General features: G+C 45.1%; 2 long non-coding RNA genes across 2 annotated transcripts in view; one reads left to right on the forward strand and one right to left on the reverse strand.

The window, feature by feature from the left end:
- LOC138917008 (uncharacterized) overlaps positions 1-1,035 on the reverse strand; it is a 39,003-nt gene extending 37,968 nt beyond the window's left edge. Inside the window, exon 1 of the long non-coding RNA XR_011424321.1 lies at positions 845-1,035. This is a non-coding gene — a long non-coding RNA (uncharacterized lncRNA). The remainder of the gene's footprint in view (positions 1-844) is intronic.
- Positions 1,036-5,924: 4,889 nt separating this feature from the next.
- Positions 5,925-24,180, forward strand: LOC111767548 (uncharacterized). The gene is made up of 3 exons (XR_011424320.1): positions 5,925-6,042; positions 11,837-11,925; positions 24,006-24,180. It is a non-coding gene; the product is annotated as an uncharacterized lncRNA (long non-coding RNA).
- Positions 24,181-26,007: the final 1,827 nt, after the last annotated feature.

Below are 26,007 nucleotides of genomic sequence, written 5' to 3' on the forward strand. Positions count from 1 at the left end.
ATCCTCAGTCCCCAACCGTGGTCTGTAAACCACAGATCCCCTATAACTGAAGGCGCCATGGAGACTGAAGCAGATGATAGCCTGGTGGTACCCGAGTGGGCTGAGGTTTGGCTCCCCACTCTCTATGCTCACTGCAACATAGAACTAGTTCCTCCGTATCAGCCTTGAGTAACAGAGGCTAAACTTCCTGCTAGTTCGCAGGGATGGGGGCTCAGAGCCAGAGGGGCATTGACTATATAGGTCAATTAATAACTATAAAATATAGAAGGTGTTGCTTCTTTCAATTCTCAGTTTGGACTTAAGAATTAGATGTAAAATAAATCTATTCCCAAGTTCATCCCTGCCCTTTGTAACTTGAGGGACGTCTTTCAACTCTACTCTTTCCTGAGTCTTTCCTCCTTTCCCAGCCCACTCTTTTAATCCTACAGTATTGGAAGTAAGTTCCATTCTCAGACCACACTTTTTTTTCCTATGCAAACTTAAAAAAAAAAAGTGTTATATCAAGATGCAAATTTAAAAAAAATTCTCCATCTTTCATCTTTACCTAAAAATTACTTTGCAAAAACAAGTTACATGGTGTTCTTCCTTGCTAGGAAAAAGTGAGGAACAATACCATGCAATTTATTTTGGCATATTACCCTGAATGTAAGTTACAAATTATATCTCAAAGTACAGTGAAGTTAGAAAAAACACTTTGGAAACACTGTAGCGTGGATTTTTGTTGTCATTGTTTTTTGGCTTTTCTCCTCCCCAGAGCCCCAGTACATACTTGTATATTCTAGTTGTAAGTTTTGTTGTCATTGTTGGTGTTCGTTTTTTCAGACCACGCTTTTGAATTGCTCACCTGCCTGAGACAAGACTGGTGACTGCATCATCAGGTCACACTTGTTCAGAAAGTGATGGTCATTGCCGCTGACCGGCACAGATTTATGGTTCTTCCCTCTATTGCATACACGGTTGGAATACTTTTCCTGGTCTCTTGCGATTGAGCGCAACCTGCTAAGTCTTTCTGACCAGCGAGCTGTGAGCGGAAGTGATGTTCGCCACTTCCGGTAGACAGCCATTAGCCCGCAACCCTCCAGCGATCTTTCTCCCTCACTGGCATGGCTGCTGGAGCTATTCGAGATGGTAGCTGCTCTATCAGCCTGCCCTGAATTAATTGAGATCAGCAGAGCTTCCCCCGGCGAACTATGGGATGAATTTTGAGCAAGAAATAAACTTTTGTTGTTTTAAGTGAGTGAGATTTGGGCATATTTGTGATCACAGCCTCCACTAGCTTATCCTGACTGATACCCACGTCAAGCTCTCTAAAGACACTGTTGCCGAACCATTGAAACCAAAGGAAACATTCAAAATGTTGGAATGGGTGTGTCTTTTAAAAAAAATTTTATTGAGGTCATATTGGCTTTAACACTGTAAATTTCAGGTGTACATTATTATACATCAGTTACTGTACAGAATGCGTGTTCACCACCAATAGTCTAGTTTTTATCTGTTACCATACATATGTGTCCCTTTCCCTCTTTTGCCCTCTCCTCATCCTCCTCCCTTCCAGTAACCACTAATCTGTTCTCTTTGTCCGTGTGTTTATTTATCTTCCACATATGAGTGAAATCATACAGTGTTTGTCTTTCTCTGTCTGGTTTATTTCACTTAGCTTAATACCCTCAGAGTCCATCCATGTTGTCATAAATAGCCCGATTTTGTCTTTTTCATGGCTGAATAGCATTCCATTGTATATATGTATATCCCATCTTCTTTATCCATTCATCCTGTGATGGGGACTTGGGTTGCTTCTGTGTCTTGGCTATTGTGAATAAGGCTGCAAAGAATATAAGGGTGCATAGATCTCTTTGAATTGTTGATTCCAAGTTCTTTGGATAAATACCTGGTAGTGGGATAGCTGGGTCATATGGTGTTTCTATTTTTAATTTTTTGAGAAATCTCCATACTGTTTTCCATAGTGGCTGCACCAGAAAGTGGCATATCTTTACAGACAAAATATTTTGTCTCAGCAAACATGTCCAGAAGGAAGTAGATATTTCTATATTTAGAGCATGAAGCAAACACACTGTTTTGGAGTGTTCAGACAGATCAACATGCTCAAAATCATGTTCAAAATGTTCTACTTATTGCCTGATTGGAAACATTAACAAAGTATAAAAGTTGACAGCGTTTCTTTTTGTATGTCCCATATACAGACACACATACAAATATATAAGTTTAGCGAAGAGTTGTTTGGTTGCAAGGAACAGAGATCATTTGATCAAATTCAGAGAAATTGAATTAATTATTCAAGATCTAACTATAACATGATAGAGGCCACACAGAGACCCAAATCTTTGCACTTTGGATCACCTGTTGTTCATTCGAGCCTTACAAAGTTTTGTAAAACTGTGGAGAGTGTTCTCAGATTCTTTCCCATCATCGCAGTTGATAGAATTTTCACAGAACTCACGTATCAATTCCTTGTTGAATTTTCATTATTTACCATCATCTGTTTTATCTCCTCATTCCTTTTGATTATATGTTTTATCCTCCTGGGAGATTTTTCTCCCAGTATTCTGGTATACTTTTGAGCATTTGGATTTCTGTTATGTAATTTCAGAATTTCTATAAAGGATGGATTTAGGTGTTCAGCTGGAAGGGAGGTTTGGACTGGAGGTACATTTCTACCGTGTTTTACTTAAGAATGAGAAAACGTCAGTTGTCCATATCAAGGGGTTGGGGAGTTACTGATGGAGATTTTGGGGGGAACAAAGCCATCCACACTCCAAAACCATCCGCTGGCACCAAGACTACTCGTGCTGGAGAATCTTTGCTCTGGAAGCAGTGCTTCCCCAGCTTTCTTCTGTCTGTTCCTTTGAGCAAGACTCTTGCAAGCCCATTTTGTGATATTGTTGCAATTCATGGAGAGAGAATGGATTTGGTATCTGATAAGTTAATGGTGAGACTTTGGAAGTTGCTTAGCACCTTAGATGGGGAATAATGATATGACTTTATTGAGTTATGAAAATTATGCAAGATCATTTCTGGGAATGGCTCTCTTATGATGAGGGCCTAAGAAACACTTATTTCCCTTCTTTTCCTACAGTGAATGGGGGAGGAGCAGAGCCCAGTGTGCAAACTCTGAGGTCACACAGCTGGGTTCAGATCCTGAATTCTGCCTTTCGCCAGCTATGTGTAAATTGGTGACAATTGCTTCCCTTCTCCAAGCCTTCTTTGCGATGTCAACAGACAGAGGGTAACATGGGGTCTGACGTATTGTGGGGATTAAGTGAGATATTGAATATACAGTGTTGAGTATGTTGTAAACGCTCAGGAAATGGTAGTTTTTGTCAGCTTCATTATTAGATGCAAGTTTCTCTCTTCATATCCAGTCTTGTGTCTTCCAGGTCAGGCCCACAAACCCTGATCTGCAACCCTTGGAGCCCTGTGTCTTTTGGAATTCAGAAGACCATGGAAATGAGAAAGGTAAGGTAGTACATATGCCATACATTCCACAACATCCCGCCCCCAGTGGGGTCTGTGGCAGCACTTCATGATCAGCTCATTACTGCAGTTAAACATGTGAATGTTCATGCTAGGTGGGATGTGGGATAAATAAAGGACACAGCTACCCTCATGTCAGCTCAGGTCCAGTTTTGCTGCCAAATGAGTTTGTACCAAAGATAATGCCAAAAATTTTGGCTTCTAGAGCTCTTTTTGCAGTTCAGGGACCCACGCCATCATCATAATTTCTCCCATTCTGTGTTTTTAAGCTATTCCTACTACCCATTTCTACTTGAAGTTGTGCTTCTCCTGCATTTCTGTGTTTGCATCTCAAGGCTTCCTTTGAAGTTGTAGCTTTCCTCCCTGGATGTCCTGTGTTTCAATTCCTCCTCTCCTCTCTTCCTCTATCTTGACTTCCTCCCGGATTTCTCCCCTATCTAGGATTCACACACCTCTGGCATAAAGCCCATTTTCATTTTCTTTGTTTTTTCCCCTCTGTTATATCCTCTGTAGGTTCTCATGCCCCTTGCCTCATCTGTGGATTTCAGACAGAGTCTCACTTCTGCAGTGAGGGCTTCCTGCCTCTCTTCTTGCGTGAGCATCACCTTCTAACTGTCCTTTTCCTTCTGCTCCTTTGCTCATTGCTAGTGGCCCTTGGCTCCCACCCCAACTACCATAACTTCATCTTGCTCCTTTAATTCCTTCCTCTCCTTCAGATAGCCCTCTTTATTTTACAATGCCAATAATATCATTATGATAATTTATTGAGCTCTTACTGTGTACTAAGCACTTTCCATGGATCATTTAACTTCATCCTTACAACACACCATGAGATGGGGACTCTTTTAGGCCTCATATTTCAGATGATAAAATTCAGGCTGAGAGATAAAGCGACTTGCTCAAGTAGTCAAGTAGCAGAAATGGAATTCAAACCCTGTTGCCTTAAATCTTTGCATTTAATCCTTGTTGCATTAAACTAATCCCAAATCTCGTGATTTCAATCACTATGCCTATATTTCCTCCATTGCAGAGGATATTACCAACCCAGTTAGCTCATCTAGCTTTTCTTTCTAGTTTTTGTAGATTCTTAATATGACTCACCTCTGCTTACCTCCTTTTCAGAATGCCATTAAAATTGGATGATTTGTCCAGATTTGCCCTTTTTTATGGTTGGATGCTTTCCATATCTTTTCCTGATCACACTGATTATTTCATAATCCCCACATACTTACTGTAGAATACAGGAACAGTTTCAATTTCAATTTTTTTTTTTTTTTTTTGCAGGGAAAGATTCACCCTGAGCTAGCATCTGTTGCCAAACTTCTTCTTCTCTTCTTTTTTTTCCCCCATCCCTAAAGCCACAGTGTGTGGTTGTATATCCGAGTTGTAAGTCCTTCTAGTTCTTCTGTGTGAGCCACTACCAACAGCATGGCTACTGACAGATGGGTGGTGTGGTTCCATGACCAGGAACCAAACCTTGGCTGCCGAAGCGGCAAGAGCACCGAACTTTAACCACCAGGGTGTCAGGACTGGCTCCCAGTTTTAAACAGTTTTGTTCCCACAAACCACTGAAGTGGCCTGGAAATAGATGCTGGCAGGCAGAAATAGCATCTGTTTCCTCTGTTGCCGTATGCCTGCCTCTGTAAACTCAGGGGTCTGGGGTGCTTCCATCTTGCAACTCCACCATCTCAAAGGTCCTTATTCCAGCCACTTGGATAGGAGAGACGATGTGGCATCTTCACCGACTATTAGGCACAAGAGTAGTCATTACCATCTTCATTTCTCAGATGAGGAGATATGTTCATTGCCCAAGGTTTTCCAGGCTGCTAAGAGGTACATTCCAGGCTAACATCACAGCCTCTTCTTTTCACTGTATTTCTTGTAACTAGAGATATTTTATCTATATTAATACTTCCTGTCTTTGTTCATTTCTTCACAGTAAGTTGGTAGAATTTCCCTTCCTTTTTTTCTGATAATTCTGGCAAAAGTTCCAGGGAGGACTCTCGTTGGTTGTGCTTGGGCACATGTCCAGCCTCAAGCCAGTTTCTATGGTCTGGACAATGCAGCGTTCTGATTGGTCAGGTCTGTGTCACGTGTCTAACTCAGTGGAGGCAATGGAGCAGAGGGCACCTTCACTGCTACAATATGTAAGGGAACAGTGGGGAAGTATCCCCCTCAATAAATCCACAGTGCTGTTAGTAAAAGAAAAGGCAGTGGATTTCAGGCAGGCAAATAGAGATAAGATCCACCTAGCTGAACAACTGAATGAAGAAGGAAACGTAAGATAGAATTAGCGATGAGGGAAATTAATGGGCACATGACCTAGACCTGACCAATCAGAACACTGTATTGTCTGGGCCATAGTGATTGGCTTGAGGATGAACACGTGGCCCAAGCCCAACCAATGAGAGCCCTCCCTGGAGTAAACGAATGAACAAAGGATGCTTCCTTGGTGGAGAATGAAGGAATTCCAAATGATGAAAAGTGAGTTAAAGGCAAGTTGACCGTATGATGAAGATAAACTTTGCCCATTGCATAGTTTTGCGATAGGTGAGTTTTCAAGGACCCAGAAACTTTCTGGTGCAGAAATGATCACGGTCTCCCTGTCCCCTTTGAGTTCTCTCAATCCCGTTGGCCTGGGAGCAGTCTTAGTCAGCCTGCTGATCCCCACCAAAAAAACTCTATGAAGAGAAGGTGGTCCCTTCCTCCCCACCCTGACAGCCTACCCCTCTGCTTCAATTTCCATGGGCCTCACCATCCTCCTTAAAGAACACCCTCCCATCAGTGAGGCTGAAAAACTGCCAGAGGCCTATCAGCGTTCACTTCCGTGCACAAAGTGACTTCTGCAGCACCAGGCCTGGAGTTCGTTTCTCTCTCCCCGAGTCAATGAGATTTTGTCTATAGGCCTTTCTGCTATGTTCCTCCAGAGAGAGGTAAACTGCCTTTAAGTAATTGCTGAAGAAGGCATAAACCAGGGAAATTTGATTTGAGTATGCAATTTGAATCAGGAAATGCTCATATAAATAACCGAAGCAGCTGAATGAGGCAGGTTTGTGCTCTATGGATTTTTTTTTTTAATCTCATGGTCTTTAGAATAGAAGTTTCTGCTGCAGCAGCTTAAACCATCCCAGGCCTTTTCACTCTGGTCTTGTGCTGGTTTGGCATCATTGACTGCCAGTCTGGAGTCTGCTAAGTTGAAGTTGCCTGATTAACCTATATTGTTGGAAAGGGGGAAAATAATGCTCAAAACCTCAATGTTATAATCTAGAGCAGTGACACAGTCTTAAAAAAAAATTTTGAACTAGGAAGGAGTTTGGAATCACCTAGTGCAACTTTATCAATGCGGGAATTAGGAGCCAGAGAGGGTCACTCACTTGCTGGAGATCACCGAGACTCTGTACATGTCACAGTCAGCTTTTCCTGCCGCAACCAACAACCCCCCAATCTCAGAAGTGTAAGTTCCTCGCTCGTATTACATCAGAGCTGTAGGTTGCCCATAGCTCTCCTGGGCTGGGCTGGCCTGGCCTCACTCGCACATCTTCTCAAGCAAAGTCACCCTCAGGGGCTTGCTGTTCTCATGGTGGGTGACAGAAGCTCACGTTGGGCAGAACCAAACCCCCGGAGTATGTTTACAGCTCCTGCTTCCATGCGGTGTGTGTCACATCTGCTCACATTCTATTGGTCAAGACAAGCCACTTGGCTGCCAAGCCTGACGACAATAGGGTAAAGATTATAGTCTACCAGTGGGAAGACAGAGCAGGGTACAAATGGTTATGGAAATAATGCAGTCCACCCCTACAAGGTGCAGAAATCCTTGCAGTGATGAAGTCCAAGAAGACACGTGAAAACTGAGACAGTCTCTGAAATTTTCTGAATCCACTTATTCTTTCAATGATGTTACCTATCTTGATTAGTGGCTAAGTTCACCCAGAAATATAAGCTGACTATCTCAGTGTCACCCCAGATTCTTCCCTCCTCTTTACTTATCACACCCAAGGATCACCCAAATCCTTAACATTTCTGCTTCCCAAATAGTTCTCAGAAGTCCGGCCTTTCTCCCCACAGCTTATTTCTCAGGTCTCCTTCCTCTGGACTTTGTCTTCCAATCTGAGCGCTGCACTGTGGCCAGAGCAACCTTGCTCACGTCATATCTAGGTCACTCCCTTGCCTGAAGTCCTCCCACAGATACAAGGATAAAATGCCCTACTTCTGTTTGTTGCCTGTATAGACTTGTTTGTTGCCAGTTCTTGCTGCTCTCCAACCTGCAACCAACTCTGTGTTCAATACTTAGTTATCTAAGACTGACCAGCCAGCTTTCAGATTAGCCATAGACTCTAGACATATATCTCCACAGGGATTTGCTAGGTAGGCAAGAGCTAAGTAAGGACTGATTGCAGGTCCCAGGGGAACCAAGCCTGGATCACAGTTGCTCCACATGGAGAGGGCTGAGGTGAGACCCTATTATTCAATAAATCTCAGCAGCTTAATGAACTCCTTGCCTCCCAACACCTGGGACCAGTAAATTTTACTCATCACCTCCTGTTACTTGAGCCCCATTGAGCAGAACCAGGACTCTGTTATGTTGTAAGCATGGATCACCCACTCCCAGATATTGGAGAGTTGACTGCTATTTTGCTTTGGTTGTGATCTGGGATTGATTATCCTGGCTATCATTCCTCCATCACCCTGTTAGTGAGGTGGTGACTGTGTTTGGAATTAGCTGGAAGTTTCACTCTCTCGGAGGGACTCTGTGCTTTCATGCAGGTTCAGTGGTTCCTTGTGGCTGTGATGCATTTTACCCCCAATCTATCAATCTTTTACCCCTCAATCTGCTCCTGTTTTTCTACCTTTGTTAATCTAGAAAATTCCCAGTCAACGTTTTGAGCCTGGCTCACAGCATATCTTCACTGAAAGCTCTGTCCTCTCTGGAGAATTATTTCTGTCCCCTCCTGAGCTCTCATTCTGCCCTGCACATTATTACCTTTATTCGTCTAGTCAATTAATAGTTGCTGAGCATTTTCCGTGTGCCAGGCACTGTCAAGGCATTGGGAGTACAACTGTGAAGGACATGGATAAAGCCCCGTCCATCAGGATAGCCATTGACTGGAGGGAATCTGACATCCCATGAACCAATAAATGCACCAGATGGTTGTCAATGGAGTGAGTACTATGCAAGAAATAAATAAGGTGATGAACCGGAGAGTAACTGGGAGAAGTCACTTAGTGAAGTCAGGAAAAACCTCTTTGAGGAAGTAATACTTCAACTGAGGCCTCAAAGATGAGAAGGAATTAGGCTTGTGAAGAGATGGAGAAAGAGCCAGTGCAAAGGGAACAGAAAGGCCAAAGTCTTAGAGGCAAGAAAGGGCTTGATGGGCCTAGAGCTTAGCTAGCAATCAGGAGTGTAGTGTGGAATGAGGTGATGGGAGTGAGCGGGGACATAGCATGTGCAAGCCTGTAGGCCAGATGGGGGATTCTGGATTCCAATCTCAGTGCATCAGGAAGACTTTGAAGAGTTTTAAGCAGAGGAATGGCATGACGTGATTCACGATTTTAAAAGATCACTCCAGATGTCATGTGGATTGCAATGGGAAGGAAGCACTGACTCGGAAAAAACAGTTTTTCTTCTTAAGAGAAGCTCTTGCAATAACCCAAGCATGAGCGGGTGTCTTGGCCTGGGGTAATCGCCGGGTGCCTGCAGAGGAGTGGATGGAGTCAAGAGCTGTTTTGCTGTTAGAACCAACAGGACTTGTTAACATAATGAAGGTAGAATCTAATAGAAAGAGAGAACTCAAAGATGACTCCATGGTTTTTGACATGAACAACTGGACAGCGTAGAGGCCTTTTACTGAAATGTGGAAGCTGGGCGAGGAGCACGGGATTGGGTAGACCTAGAGCTCTGTTGTGGACAGAATAATTTGGAGACGCCCGTAAGTGGGCCAACCTGTCTGTCTTCCACTAGACTGTGCTGTCTCTCCAGTGTTGAGCACAGTGCTTGACACATCGCAGGTGCTCCAAACATGATTGTTGAATGAGAAAATCTAAATGACGTGCTTTAAAGCTACAGATGACTAATGGCTTTTAGAATAACAGACAGTCCAGAGTCTGTAACAATGGCTGATTAAACCATTCCAATCTGATGTCCAAAATATTGTATGCTGGAGACCCCCCCCCCCCCACATTAATTGAATAGGCCTTGTCTTTTTTGCTCTCCTAGTCCATTGTTCTTCAAATGTAATTAGCGCTTGTGTTTTGACAGTACATGAGACTCTGGTACTTTGATAAATGGTTCTTTTCTGGACAAGGAGTATTTGTGAATACAAAACCCAGTCGTCTCCCCATTTTCTCCCACCCCTTCCTCCTTCTCCTACTTCAGGCAGTCCTTGGGCTACACTATCACCTTCAGGAAGGCCTTGTTTGTCAGACAAGGAGAGCAACACAGAAATAATAGTTATTTACTGAACACCTATTACGCAGCAGGGAAACACGTTATATGTGATACAACAATCCTGAAAAGTAATTAAAAAAAAAATCCTTATGTTCCAACTGAGTAAACCAAACATAGCTCAGAGAGAGTTAAAATCTCACAGTTACCAGGAGGCTGAGTTGAGGTTCAAATGCACCGAGGTTTCAGTTTTGCAAGATGAAAAGGTTCTGCAAATCTGTTGCACAACAACGTGGATATACTTGACGCTACTGAACTGCACACTTACAAATGGTGAAGATGGTAAATTTAGTGTCACGGGTTATGTACCACAGTAGAAAAATAATTTCAAAAGATGTCTGTGGTAGACTTAAGACTTGAACCCATGTCTCTAGGATCCAGTGGAGTTAAGCCTGAGAGAGAATGTTGTCTGCTCTTTGGAAGGCCAGGGCTGTACCGTTGTCTCGGGTTGGGTATGTTTTCTTTGCTGTAGTGCCCATGAGAAGTGAAAGGCAGCTTTTTCTAGACCTCGGGGACAATCTTGTGAGTGGGGTGAGCTTTCCTATTTCAAAGTGCTCTCATCTGCCTTAGGATGGAGGCTCCAAACGGCTCTAGGAGGTAACCAGGGGTGGCAATATCAGTCTCACATGGAGAAACCAAGACTCAGTATGAATAATGGAGCTCAAAGTCACTTGGGGGTATTAATGATGGTGGACAGACTACATCCCAGAATCTGATGCTGGGTCTCAGGCTAGTGAAGTGGGTGGTGGGTAGCACACTTTAAAGGTTAGAACCCAAGAAAGAGGTGGAAAACTTGGATGCTTGCTTCATTTTTATCATTTTACCTAAAGAACTTCTAGAACACCAAAGTGCACAGTTCCGTTGAGTTGTCCAGCCCTGACCCTGGATCCCAGTGTTGATTAGTGACCTCAAACTTGGGCTCCCTTGCAGGCTGCTAGACCAGCAGACATGTAGGATGTGCACTTCCTCTGGGCCGTGGGGCCTCCGAGCCCTCTCCTTCCAGCAGTAGATTTTCTTTTTTTATGCTTGAACTCCAGAGGCCCCCAAGGGCTTCTGCCTTAATTAAAATTTAAATTCACAAATCATTCCTTAAACCGTCTCATAGGCAGCCAAATAATCACAATCATTAGCGGGCGGTTGGAGTCACATCTGCTTTAATGCTTTTTGAGACACCGGCTCGGTCCCATCCTGTTACTTCTGTCTTCTACCACCTCTCTTGCCACAAACTCTGCCCGGAGAACTCTGCTTAAATACCTTTGTTTTCTGCTGTGATAGAGAGGTCCATGTCCTCAGTTCAGAGTGCACTGATGCATCCTGGCCTGTCCCCATTCCTGTCTGCTGGAGCTTGCTCCTGCATTGCTGGGCATTACTAGGGAACATCCTCATTTGGAGACCAGCGGTCTTGAAGCACAGGCAGAGTGAAGACCCATCACAAGGTTGAGCAGGCCTCCCTATGAGCCATCCCTGAGCCCTGGCAATGGGATGGGTCCTTTAGTCTGGCCACTGCTCCGAGGAGCTTGCAGGCTGCCCCTCACGGCCATCCTTTCTCTAGCTCATGGTTTGTCAACCTTGGTGATATTGACATTTTGGACTGGATAGTTCTTGGTGGTGGGGGGCGATTTGTGCATTGTAGGCTGTTTGGCAGCATGCCTGGCCTCTGTCTACTGGATGCCAGTAGCCACCCCAAGCTGTGATACCAAAAGCATATCTAGACATGGCAAAGTCCCCCAGTTGAGAACCACTGCCCTGGTCTACTGGCCTCTGTAGGACCAATCCCCTGGAGTCAGATTCCCTTTCTCCTTTCCCTGTCCCTGTAGTTCTCTCTCCGTGTCTCCAAACTCTGACAAATTTTAAAGGCCATTCAACACAAAAAAAGCTTAGTCCACTGCTTTCTCTCTACAGCAGGGATTTAGATGCTGAAAGGAAGGACTCAGAGCTTGGAAGCCCAGAAGAGCTTGTTTATTCTTCATGGAGAGTTGGGCTGGCAGGAGGTGAGCTGTCAAATCTCTTTCATTGCTTCTGGAAAAGACACCACCACACACCAATGAGGGTGGCCAGCTGAGATCTTGGACCAGGGCTGCCCGTCTCTGGAGCCCACGTTCCTGACCACCCTGCTTCCCTGCCTCCCACTTTGCCTTGCTGCATCTCAAGGGCAGTGAGCAGAACGAGGGCAGGATACTGTGGTCCTGGTTCATTAACTAGCTGTGTCTCCTTGGGTCTGTCCCTCTGTTTCTCTTGGCCTGGTAAAGTAAGAGGGATGGGTTAGATAACCTCTACGATTATTTTCTGATGATTCCCCCAAAGAAGGGCGTTCTTGCAGCCATCCATCCAACAAACATGTCTTGAGCTCCTCGTGGGTTCCAGACCCGGTACTGGGGTATGGGGCTCTAAAAAAGAAGAAGAGAGAGCCCTGCAGCTGAGGATTCCTACTCTAGAGGTGGACACAGACAGGTCGGCGGGGACAGTAATGAGTTATTGTTCCTAGAGTAAAGGGACAAGCAAATTAGAGCTCAGCTGAGGAGATAAGAAATCATCTCACATGGGGATCAGAACTAATTTCTGGAGGAGCTCTTTTCTTGGGGCCACGGGGATTGGGCAATTTTGCTGTCATAGGATCCACCTGCTCCAGCTCCCTGTTGATATATCTTTATCTATAACAAACCACTCCAAATTTAGTGGCTTAGAACAAAAACTATTTTATTACATTCAGGGATTCTGTGGGTCAGGACTTGGGACAGGAAATACTGGGGCTACCTTGTCTGAGGTCTCAGCTGGGGAGATTTGAAGAGCTGGAAATGACTCAAATGGCTGAAACCTGGAATCATCTGGAAGCTTCTTTGGTTTTTCTTTTGAGGAAGATTAGCCCTGAGCTAATTACTGCCGATCCTCCTCTTTTGCCTGAGGAAGACTGGCCCTGAGCTAACATCCATGCCCACCTTCCTCTGCTTTATACGTGGGATACCTATCACAGCATGGCTTGCCAAGTGGTGCCATATCTGCACCTGGGATCCGAACCGGTGAACCCCAGGCTGCTGAGAAGCGAAACGTGGGAACTTAACCACTGTGCCACCGGGCCGGCCCCTGGAAGCTTCTTTACTCACAGATCTGCCATTTGGGCTTGGCTGCAGCTGTTGACTGGAGTACCTACATGTGGTCCCTCCCAGTGGCTTGGGCCTCCTTTCAACATGGTAACCTCGGATGTTCAGACTTCTTTCATGGTGGCTCAGGGCTCCAAGAGCAAGTAGAGGCTTCCAAGCGGAAGCTGCCTGGCTTTTGATGACATAGCCTTGGAAGTCACATAGCATCCCTCTGCCATACTTTATAAGTTGAGGCCACGATAAGCCCACTCAGATTTAAGGGGGCGGGGACATGGACCCCACCTCTGATGGCAGGAGTGTCAAAAAACTTGCAGCCATGCTTTAAAACTGCTACACCATCCTTATCCCCAAGTTCAGAGGTCTGAGTTCCTCCAGATCTCTAGCAGAGAATCCCACCTTGAAAAACCTCTCCAGGTGTATTTACACCAAAAGCCTACTTCAATTAATCAATTCTAATGCTCCAATTACTCAGCTTATATTTTCAGACACTCTAATAAGCACCACAAATGAATAGGAATTAAACTGATGGTGTAGCACCCTCCACTATTAGAAAGACCATACTTGATTTCCCAGCAGCCTTCACCTTTGTGAAATGAACTTCCTTCTCTCACTTCTGTTTTTAGCCCAGGGAAATGTTTCCCTGGGGCTGAGGTGGGGTGGAGGTGAGGTTGGAGCAGCTCGGAAGTCATCTAAGAAAACAGAGCAATCATAACAAAGGTAAGTTTTACACAAAGACTGGGAATTTTTTGGTGTGTGCCCTATTCATTTTGGGAAAGACCTGGATTCCCGTCCAGTCTTTGGCGTTAAACAACCTGGACCTCACTTTACCCATCTGTAGAGTAAGGGGGGTTGGGTCTGATAATTTCTAAGGACTCTTCCAGCTCTAAAAACGTCTGTGATGATAGGAATATTTGCTAAGGGCAATTTGCTAAAATCAATACCCAGAGGGAGCACTCATGTAATAAACATATTCATTTGAATAACTTGCCGTCAAGAAATACTGTTGCACTCTTGGTAACCAGACCTCTCCCTCTGCATTTACATAAATACACACGTACATTTTTACATAATGGTATCTACTGTAGGTTTTCTTCTGCAATTTTCTTTTGTCCCCACCACTATAATATATGCTGAAAAGCTTCCACCTCAGTACATAAAATTAAGCTTAATTCTTTTCCACTGCTATGTAATAGTCCACCGTATGGATACGCCATAAATTGTTTAAGTAGACCCCCCCTTTGATGTAAATGTAGGTTCCTTCCATTTTCTTGTCTTTTTAACAATTCTGCAATGGATAACCATGGACGTACATTATTTTGCTCCTATGCAGGTTTAGCTATAAAATAAATTTCTAGAAGCAAATTTGTTGGGTCAAAGGTTATGGGCTTTTGTAATTTTGGTCAATATTGACAAATTCATCATCATAGAGATGATACCAATTTATTCTTCCATCAATAATATATGAAAGAGCTTTTTTCCCTTCGACAGGATATGATCATCTATATAATTCTCACCACTCTGATAAGGTGAAAATAGTATCTTATCATAGTTTTAAGTGGTGTTTCTCTTTGGTGAGAAAGCTAGCATCTTTTCTTATATGTGAGAGTCCTTTATATTTCTTTTTCGCAGAAACGTCTCCTTATAGACTTTGGGAGGAGATTCATTTAAGACATTTTTAACAGATATTGTTAAGTTTTCTGATGGACCCACAAAATGGGCTTGCACTGCTCTCCTCTTTATACCAGGTTCTGACGTTGTCTATAAGCCCTCAGGCAGATGGTGGCACCCTTGCTGTACCCATCCACCCCTTTATGGTTTCTGAAGCTTTGCCTTCAGGTGGAGTGGAGCAGGGCAGCTGCCAGAGTGACTTCCACCAGCCATGGAAATGGTTTGTGTTTGCTAGAAAAACATTGGGTAGATAACGTGAACCACCAAAGCTGCTCTCCGACCCCCTCATGCAATCTCGTCCACGAGTCTCAGGAAACACCTGCACTTTATTTTTGCTGAAGCCTGTTTCTTTGCAGTACATTTTGTTATCATTATGGGGTCTTGTCATAAAAAGAACCCAACTTGTGGTCTTCCTAGAAAAAGTCAAACATTGGCCAGTTTCTTCATTTATCGGCATCAGCTCTTCTACTGATGATGATGATGACAAAAGCTCATTTCCTCGGCACTTCCTTCCTCCTCGCTTTTCAGGGTTTAGATGTAGGCGTGGGAGGAAGGCTGGGTTTGGCTCTAAGCCTAAGCCATAGTCACCAACACAGTTAACCAGAAACCCTACATCTTGAGGTTAATGGCTCCTGCCCAGCCAAGGATGAGGATGACACTCTACTTAGATTGTCACGTGGCCTCAGTGTTTGGTACCAACTAGTTAAAATCCTAGAGGGAGGAAAGTTTGGGCAATTAGCCAGATTCCAGCATTTGTCATGCACCAGCTTCTGTGTTAGGGATGCAAAGATGAATGAATAAGATGCAACCCTCAGGCTCAAGTAACTCAAACATCAGAGCAGGTCAACCCATAAGCAGATATTTGTGGTAGGATGAGGTGAGGTCCCAATCTAACCCAAAGAAGAAGGATCCCTGGGAGGTACACCTTGGTAGTAATATTAGTTCATACAGAGGGAGGGAAGACTGTGTTTACCAAATAAATGGAGAAAAGAAATTTAAAAAGTGTATGTATGTGTGTAATACAAAGTGGCTTAGTGTTTCTGGAGCAGAATGTCCATGGTGGGTAGTGGCTGAAGGTAGACAGAGCATGGTGGGGCCTGTTTGTTGTCTGAAAAATTTGTGGTTTGTCCCATAGGTCAACTTGTTTTCCCCATAGCTGGACACACACAGATGGCATCCCACTGTGTAAATGATTTCCTTGGTTGTGCCTAGACTTGAGCACAATTACCAGCTCACTGGCTGTATCTGCACCCCTTTCTCTATCCAGCAAGTATGTGAAAAAGATGAGGTTTGCACACTCCTTATGAAGCCTGGACCCAGCAGGTTTGGAGCTTGAAGAAGAGCTGGGGTCAAAGAACTATAGTCCAGCAACAGGTGTAACGTCCAACTAGCTCAAACCCTTTACTGTGGAGTCAAATCATCCCGGCATTTTGACTTAATCCAATTCAACTCTTCATGCTTAGCAAAGAACATGCAAAAGTGAAGATAGGGGCAGGCAAGGGAGAGAGTGGGCACAATGTGAATGGTCCAGCCAATCCCACCCTCCATCCCCTGGCACAAATGAGCACGAAACGAGAGCACTGACGTTCATGTCCCGTCACCAGAATCACGTTCCCAGGTTACTCTCATAAGGTGAGCTCCTCTCTGAGCCAAGTGGGATTCTAGTATTTAAAGACGTGTGTTTTTCATACAACCTGGGTGCTAAAGACAGATAAAGGGTCCACCTAAAAACCAGTGAGTGACACGACACAGCTGTCGCTGGAAGGAAGGCTGACAGGGTTGGCCATACACCAAACTCAGTGTATATTGTATTTAATGGGCTCCCTAAGAGATTCAGAGTTATTTTCATTATATGCCCTCTTCTTGCCTTGCTGATTTTTTAACGTGGCACCCAAATGGGAATCAAATGACTTTGTTCATATTTCTCAAAAGCAATGAAGGAGATTCAAAAACCTAGTTCAGAGCACCTTCATGAAGCTCCTCCTTCATTTCCCATTCCCTTCTCCTGTTCTTGTAGTACCCCATAACATACCCATACCATCCCTCTCCCAACACAGCCCTGGGCAGCTTTTCTCTCTCTCCCTCTCCTTTACTCTGTAATCCTGTGCTAGACAAGATGATCTGGGTCTCCCTCCAGCAAAGAGGAATCATTCCTAATTCTGGGGGAATATGAGATGGACGAACAAGGATTGCATTTGCAATCATAGGATACTCTTTGTGCGAGGGGAGGAATTGTGTCCTCCCTCCCCTAAAATTCATATGTTGATGTCCTAACCCCTAGGACTTCAACATGAGGCCATATTTGAAGATAGGGTCTTTAAAGAGGTAATTAAGATAAATGCAGTCATTACGGTGGGCCCTCATCTCACATAACTGGTGTCCTTATAAGAAGAGGAAATTTGGAAATAGACATGCACTGAGGGAAGACAGTAGGAAAGACAGAGAGAGAAGACGGCCGTCTACAAGCCAAAGAGAGAGGCCTCAGAAGAAACCAGCCCTGCTGACACCTTGATCTGGGTCTTCTAGCCTCTAAAACTGTGAGAAAATAAATGTCTGTTGTTTAAACCACCCAGCCTGTGGTCCTTTGTTATGGGAGCTGCAGGAAACTAATACCCTTTGGAAGCGGGGAGGGGAAGCTGTGAGCACTCGCACTGACGACGCCTGGCCCATCCCTCTCCAATCTGTTGATATTTATACACAAAAAGGGAAACCGCCCACAGACACTGGTACTTGAGTTGTTTTTGGCCACAAATTACTTAGGATGCCCCTCAGAGCTTATTGGAAGAGTGTGAAAACACTGTTGTGGGTGATAGGGGCCATGGGAGAACTGACAGCAGAGGAGAACGTGATGGATCTGAATTTTGGGTGGGTCACAGCAGCATCGATATTGAAGATGGATCGAAAGAGGGCAAGGCTGGAAATGGAGAACCTTTAGAAAGGTTTTTGGTGGAGTAGCAGCAGGGATGGAGAGTTTGGGAACGGTCTGATAAACATCTAGGTACGAGAATAGTAATAATGGTTAATAGGATGGGGCTGAAGAGAGGGAGGAGAGATGGATGACGCTATCTTTCTAGCTTGGGCTTCTGAGGATATGGTGACACTATCAATGGAAAAGGACTACAGGAGAATTTGTTTATTTGCATGCCACCTCATGCTAGAAAGAATGTAAATAGGCTTGCAGAAATACTGACCATGCCATAACAAAGATAAGCAGATGAGGAAGGTGAAACAAGGATCAATTGAAAGCAGGAAAGAGAAGATGAAGCCAAGAGCGAGGTTAGCATACACTTCCTCATTCAAAGGTCCTAAACGCTTGCCAGAGATGGACTTTACATTTTGCTTTAGGCCAGCGAATGACGTTATTCACACTTGTCAGTTTGGTCAATGTTGTCCACCTCTCCCGAGAACTCGGAGTCTGAAAATTCTAGCTTGATGAAAATCTGGCTTTTGGGTTCTGAGTGTCAGAGGCACTACGGATCTGGGAGAAGCACAGATAGAATATTCAGAGAGTCCCTACAGGGAGAGAGGTGTGGGGGGCTCAGAACATGTGAGGCATCCCCTGATTGTCCTAAGGCAGAGTGACAGCTGGGTAGAGTTCAGACTTTCTCTGGGGAGACAGAGTGTCTGTACTTTGATGCAACCATGTAAAATCCATTTATTTGGGAAAATGACATGGATGTGTCACGTGCTTGCATGATGCTATTTGACTGATTTACATAGCATCTCTGTTTCTGCTTACGTGCATATGCAGGTTATATAAGCAATCTGGCAGCTTAAGTCTTGTTACTGTCATTTCCAAGGTGGCAGATGGTTTGGAACAAGGATATCTCTTCTGCCACACAGTCAAGCATGACTGCATCCCCATCCAAGCACATTTCTATTATCCCTTCATGATCATGCCTTTGGAAGATGCCCAGACCACCAGTTTGATAACTCTTGGGTTGGGAAAGAGAATGGATGTCCCCATGCTCTATTTCTTAGAGAGTCTGCCTTTGGCCAAATGCTAAGGAGGAAGTCAGCAGGGCGTTCAACAGGTTTCTATTACTGCTGCCTGGGGGTCACCTTTCTCTACTGAGGAAGGCGGCCCCGAAGAGGGACTTTTAGGAGTGAATTCTAGGAAGTGGCTCTCGGCACTCATATCACTTCACCTCACTTGCTCCAGAACTGGGTGGAGCCTGATTTGCTGATCTTCGCAGCTCATGAGGGAGGGAGTGTATGTGTGCATGTGCACGTGTGTGCACATGCACATGTATGAGTGTACATTTGGGGGTTACTTTGCTCTGTTCTCTGCAGTGAATATCTGTTGCTGCTGCAGTCCACATCCATTCCCTCCTCTCCAGTAAAATCATCCTGATTTCCCCTTGGAGAGTCACCTTCTACTTTCACTGCAGAGGTGGTGACATGACTCAGATCATCGTCTTCCATCCTCCTGCCTTCCGTGACTGGCTCAGGGATGGGCACGTGACTTCATCCAGGCCAAAGAGAACAATCTTGGCACTTTCGATGGAATTATTGGAGAAGAGATGTTCTCGTTTTTTCTAGGGCTGCCGATCTAGTATAATATAAGCCTGGAGTTGCTGACCACCATCTTGTTGCCACATGGAGGTGACACACCTAAGGATGGAACCAACACAGTGGAAAGGAGACTTAAGATTTGGGAAAAGACAGTCATAAATGAAGCCAGATGACATGTGGACTTCCCAGAGCCATAAACCAACACATGTTTTGAATCATTGTTACTCTGCTTACTCTAGTTTTATTGCTGTTACTTGCAATTGCAAATCTTGTACCTTCTATACTTACCTATCTCTAGACAGGATCCTGACTGACTATTGGCAATATTGGGCAGTTGGTAACTTTTCCCTTCACAAGTTTATTCTTCCTTCACTTTCAACATGTACCAGGTCACTGGTGTTGGCTGTGGAGTCAGACAGATCTGGGTGTGAATTGTGACCCAGCCAAACCATTTGGTCTTGCATAAGTGATATAACCCCTTGGAACGTCAGTTTCTTCATCTGTAGTGCAGGGGAAATAACACCAACCTCAAAAAGATTGCTGGGACTGTGACAGTAATGTAAGTGAGTGGCTATGAATTTGTTCCACAGCATTCAAATACAACAAATGCCAAAATACTTTGTTTTAAATCAGGTTGAATCTGGCTGTAGAGCCCCACTAGCTAGAGTGTTGAGACATTCAATCACAGGCGTATGTGGGAGAATTCCCTGCCAATTCCCAAAGATGTACAAAATCTAGGGAACTTATGTTGTGACTGAAAAATGAGGGAGGTGCTTGGACCTCAGTCCTTGGGAGCCACCAGAGGTACTGACGCTCCTCCTGCTCCATGATGCCACTGCACTTACCCTGCTTTGTCTCCCAGCCTCTGTCCTCTCCAAGGACCTGGGGATGCTTCTCATTTTCAGTATATTTTCTTTTAGCCAGAGATTCGACCACAGAGTGTTTTGCCAGTGCTATCAAAGTCTTGGCACCTTGTCCAAACTCCCTGGTACCCCCAGGGATCTGTGTTCAAAGAGGACACTAGTTCTGTCACCTGTGAAAACCCCAAACCTCCCTACCCCTCCCATTATGGAGAAGCCAATGCTTCATCTGCCTCCTCACCACCAATCCCCCCACCAGCCTATTTTCCCTCCCCATCAATGAGCTTCCGCCTTCTAGACAAAACTATCGTGAGGGTTGCCTTCTCATGTCTTATAATAATTTATATTTTTGACCCTTTGACTAAGATGCTAGTTATCTCCAATATTAGGTTTCTCCTTCTTTCCCACGAATGGAAGTTTTAGCTGTACAAGTAGGTGCCCGGAATAAGGCTGACATTTACCAGTCTGCCTTGCAGCTGGGGGTAGCCATGTAGCTGAGTTCTAGCCAAAAGGATCTAGGTGGACAGGGTGGGTGGAAGCTTCTGGGAACCTTCTTTAAGAGGCAGTTCATGTCTGCCAGTTGCCCCTCCCTCTTCTTCCCCTTTGCCATCCTGCTGCCTGAAATGTAGAGGGCGCCATCATGGACCAAGAGCATGATGGTCGTATCCTAAAAGATGTCAGAGCAGTGAATTGGGAGGGGACTGAGTCCCCAATTATAGAAGAGACACAGAGGGGGAAACCCCTTTTTCTTTGTCCCAATGTCGTGATGATGGAAACGGCAGATGCTGTCTTGTGACCATTAAGGGACAACCTCAAGGACCAAGGCAACTGCTGAGCATGACAGAGCTGAAGGAAGGAGACAGCTGAGGTCACTCATCTGGAGCCTCCCACCTCCAGACTTCTTATTATACGAGGTGAGATATTTTGCCCATTGTTTTAGCCACTTTTATGTGGGTATTTTGTTAGATAAAGGCACCCTAACCGATGAGACATATAGGAGCAGAGTCCCAGAACACCAAAGCTTGGTTACTTGTTTTTAAGATGAAGCAAAGAAAATCCCTCTTGATCTTTTGAGCATCCTTCAGCACCGAGAACAAAACGCTAACAGATCTCATGGTAAATTTTCCCCCCTGTATGTAGAAAGCGCAGCCTGGAACCTGACACATTTAAGCAGTCAGTAAAAGGTAGCTATTTTTCTTTTTCTTATTAGCATAATGCCTCAATAAACGTTAGTTCTGATCCTATCTCCCTGTGTGTCTCCCCCTCTGCTGCTAAGTTCCCCAGTACCTTTGCATTTATCTCTCTTCTCACCTATTAAACCTGGCTCTTGAAAAGACTGTCAACTCACTCTCATTGAGGTGTCAGTGATAGATAAGGCTTAATGTATGACCTCATTCCCCAAACACTATCGGCTTGCCAGTGAGATTTACATTTAATAGAGGATTAAAGCCTTAAGCCAAAGGAATGAATCTTTAATGGTGAAATTGGAGGCACCAGAAAGCTTATGAAAAACTAATATGGAAGGGGAGGGGTCTCCCTGATGATTGCAGTTTTCTCAGGGGTTCTCAGAATGTTCTCCAAAGTCTCTTAGATTGAAAAACATCACGCTGCACAGCAATTCACAATTAGCGGCTGGCAAATAGCAGATTCTTGATGGTGCTTTATGGAACTGAACTGGAGCGGGAGGGGGAGTTGTGAAATCAAAGGCACAAGAAGAGGGTCCTCAGCTCCGGAGGCGGTTGTCTGTCGAGTGGGTGAGTCAGACTGCCTGACTGTGTGGATGGAACTTCCATAGGGGCTGGTGCCGTGTTGAGCTACATTTGTTTTTTGATGTAGCAGTGTCTGGCTTCCTCTTAACGTCGATGCTTCTGGGGCTGTATCAAGTTATCCTTCAACCCCACCCACCCACCCTGCCCCGCTTCTGCGCTTGAATTTTCTCTCCCAGCCTCATCCTCATCTCAGTTCTTCTCTCTGCTTATCCTGACCTCCCCAAGTGCCTCTTTGGCGAGGCCTCTCAAATTCTGCGAGCACAACTTGGGGGCTCTCCTCTTGTTGGATGCACTGCCGAATCTCTGGGCCTCTTGGTTGGGCCCCCAGCAGCATAGATGTGACAGGCTGCATTCCTGGTCGCTGAGATTTCCTCTCGGAGCCCCAGCCTGCCCTCGGTTTCCTGCTCGACGCCTCCTCTTGGATCTCTCACTGATCCTTTAAGCTCAACACATGTGTACGAAATATCTTCCATCTGTCCCTCTGGATCCACTCTCCACCCGTCTCCTTCTTGTGCTGTCTGGGAGATTGAGCCATTTGAAACTCATCAACTCTGGCTGAGTTAGACCAGTTAGGAGGAGGGAGGAAGGAGGAAGAAAGAGGAGGAGGAGGAGGAAGGGGGGAGGTTGCAGTGTTCCTTCTCCATCCCCCTTCCTGAAAGGCAGCCTCAGCCTCTCCTTTCAAAGTGGTCTTCTCTGCGCCACTCCCTCTTTTCTTCTGTCTCCTTGTCCCTGATGATTTGGGACAGTAACAGCCCCTCCACCGCTGCTGGCCCCAGGTTACTGCTCTCACCCTCATGGCAGTTGCCCTGCACCAGCTGTGTCAGCATCATCCAGGAACCTACTAGAAATGCAAATTTGGGGGCCGCATCCCCATCCTTATGAACTGGAAATTAGAAGTGGGGCCTGGGAGCCTGCATTTGAAGCAGCGCTCTGGATGATTCTGATGCACGCTGACGTTTGAGAATGCCTACCCTTTACTTTCCCACACTCTTGTAATTAGTAACAGGCTCTCCTTAAGTTATGTTAAATTAAGTGTTTCCTCTTGATGTTTTGACATCATCACCATCATCATCATCATCATCATAGAATTTGGATCCTTCCACACAGAGGTGACCCTCCTCTAGGATCTCTACTTCAGTGAATGGAGCACCTTGGGGTTTGGTCTTACACATCTTTCTACTGTCAGCTCTTACTAGCCTGTCTGGTACGTTGTAGGTGCTCAACAAAGGTTCATTTCATTGGAGGTTTTCTTCTTCTTCTTCTTCTTCTTCTTAGTTTTGTACTTTTCCCAACACACCATCCATCTATTCATCCATTCACCCACCTGGGCACTGCCATACGGTCCTGGGTTACAAAGCCAAATGCAATATAATGTCTGGTGTCCCGGGTCTCACGAGTTAGCAGGGGAGATGTCAGCTCTCTGGGCTTCAGTTATGTCATCTCTTTGATGAGGATCATCATAGTATCTACCCCATGGGGTTGTTGTGAGGATTAAATGTGGTAACGTATGCAGAGTTCTTTGCACAGCGCCTGATGTCAACCCAATGTTCAATCAGTTTTAGCGTCATTCATTATGGTCACAAGAGATAAATTATAATATAGCTTAGGCAGAGCTCAAACAGAGATAAGAACAGAGTTTTGCGAGATGCCTCCACGGCATGAAGCTGGTTGGGCATCTTGCAAGTTAAAGGATCGTTGAAGCAGTTTGTAAATTTCTTGGAGTTACCTAAGTATATTTAGTTTACTGGTCCAGCTTTCTTCTTGTCCTCGTGTGACATCTCTTCCCTGCTTTCCCTCTTCCAGGCTACTCTTTGAGTTCCATTTGACCTGGTTTTACTCCTGTTAAAAGGTTACTCAGCACGGAGGAGTAACCCGATGATTTATTCTGGGTCGAGCCACCCTCAGGCTCTGCATTGATATTTTCCCCTCCAAAATGAATATAATTTTATCATTTTCATTGGTTGAAAAGAATCTATATTTATTGTTTAAAATAAAATCAAATGATAAGGAGTATATAGAACAAAATACATAGATGAAATGAACCACTCAGATATATGGCTTTTAACGTTTTGGTGAACTTCCTTCAGGATATATCATTATACATTTATCTACAGCTCTGCCTAGATTTTCAATTTTATTAAAATGGGGTCGTTTTATACAGGCAACCCACTTTTTAGACGGAAACCATCTGCAGAAGCTCTGGAAAAATTTCATCCGGTGACGCTCTCTGGCTCCCTCAGGTATGACCACCAGATGGCGCTGGCTCTGAACGGATCAGAATATCCCGCCTGTGGTGCCAGCTGCAGAAATAAATGGTCTATGTGCCAGGCCCTGGGCCCCCGCGTCCCCATCACTCTGATCTAAGGCTGGAGATGGATTGATTTCGTCTTCAGCGACACCTGCAGAGGGCGAAAGCCACGCCGGCATTCTGACATGGAGCAAATCTCTCCTCTGTACCCCCATCGTACCTCCCTAACTCTCATGGACTGAGCAAGTCCTGACTTGTGTGTTAGTTCTGTTTATGTCCGTCTTCTCCTCTCCCAACCTCCTGTCCCTATTACATTGTGAGATGCCTGCAGGAAGAGACTGAATGCCCTAACCCAGAGCTTTGTGCATAAAGGGCATTCCATACCTGTTGAGTTTAAGTTTCAATGAAGAATACAGAGGTTTGGAAAATAGAGGTTAGAAAAAAAAAGGTACACGTTTCAAAGAAAAAAACGTGTAAGAAGACTATTGGACTGGGCATCAGAAAATCTGACTTCTAGGGTTGGATTTGGTATTGACTGGCTGGCTGACCCTGGACAAGCCAATTGACCTCTCTGGGGTCAAGTTGAGATGTATGAGGAGGAGGTTGGACAGAATGAGACCTAAGTCCCCTTCAGCCTGGACATGTTTGTATACAGAAGTTTCTCTTGGTTTTTTTTCTTTCCTTGGGTTAAACTGCACCTAGAAAGGAATCACTCAGTCTGCCAGGAGCCCTGGAGAATCGTGTCCAGCGGCGTCCAGAGCAGAGCACAGCCTGGGCTCCTCCCTGCAATCCACTCTCCTTGCACAGCCATCAGCGCCAGCCGCCCCAGCACAGCCCATACATCATTATTAGATTCCCTTCACCGTGCTAATTGACACAGGATGAAAAATACCCGGCGAAGGAAACAGCCAGTGCTTTCGCATTCGGCCGCAGTGGCCGGCAAATGGGAGAAAGTGCTGTAAAAGTTAACTGAGATTGAACACGGGCCTGCTCATATCTTGTAGGGTGAATGTTTCCTGTTATAGGAACCGGGTCCTATTGGCAGTGTGAGTGGGGGCTCGGGGGCGGGGGGTGGCCCAGTGGTTCCATGTCTGAAGCTTCTCAGGCAGCTGGGCTCCGGATCCATGGAGACCCAAGACAGAGTAAAGACAGGTAGAGAAGAAATAGGGGGTGGCTGCTTTTGTCACCCCCAGACTGCAGTGAGAATCAGAGCCCCTTCTTGGTTTGAAGTCTGTTGAGAATTGTTTTCTCTGGGCAGTGGGGAGTGTGGAAATCCTAGTCTTGGCTTTAGAGCCAGTGCTTTTCAACTAGGGGGACAAGGATTTTCCCCCCAGGTGACAGTGGACAACGTCTGGAGATGTTTTGCTTGTCATAACTTGGGGGGGGGGCGACACCAGCATCTAGAGAGTAGAGGCCAGGGATGCTGCTAAACATCCTACAATGCACAGGACAGCCCCCACAACAGAGAACGATGCTGTCCAAAATGTCAGTGATGCCAAGGATGAGAAACCCTGTTCTGAAACAATTTGTGACTTTGGACAAGTAGTTGAACCTCTCCACACCATGGTTTTGTTAAGTCATATTACTACTTTTATACGGTATGGTAGATGGTAGAAAAATGGCCCCAATTCTCCAAGCTCCCCCCACCACCCCGGCTCATTACAATATGACTTTGCAGCTATCAAGACATGGAGCCTGTGTCCACACCCCTTGAATCAGGGTTGGCCTTGGGACTTTCTTTGTCTAATAGAATGCTATAGGAGAGAGCCCTCCAAGCCTAGGCCTCACGGTCCAGCTGTCTCCTTTGGAGCCCGGTTCTGCCACGTGAACAAGCCTGGGCTAGTTTACTGGAGGACGAGGGACCTCGTGGAGAAGAGCCAAGATGCCCTCTCTTATGGCCAGCCAATCCCCAAAA

The sequence above is a fragment of the Equus caballus genome, chromosome 13 (assembly GCF_041296265.1).
Source record: "Equus caballus isolate H_3958 breed thoroughbred chromosome 13, TB-T2T, whole genome shotgun sequence".
Classification (NCBI taxonomy): Eukaryota; Metazoa; Chordata; class Mammalia; order Perissodactyla; family Equidae; genus Equus; species Equus caballus.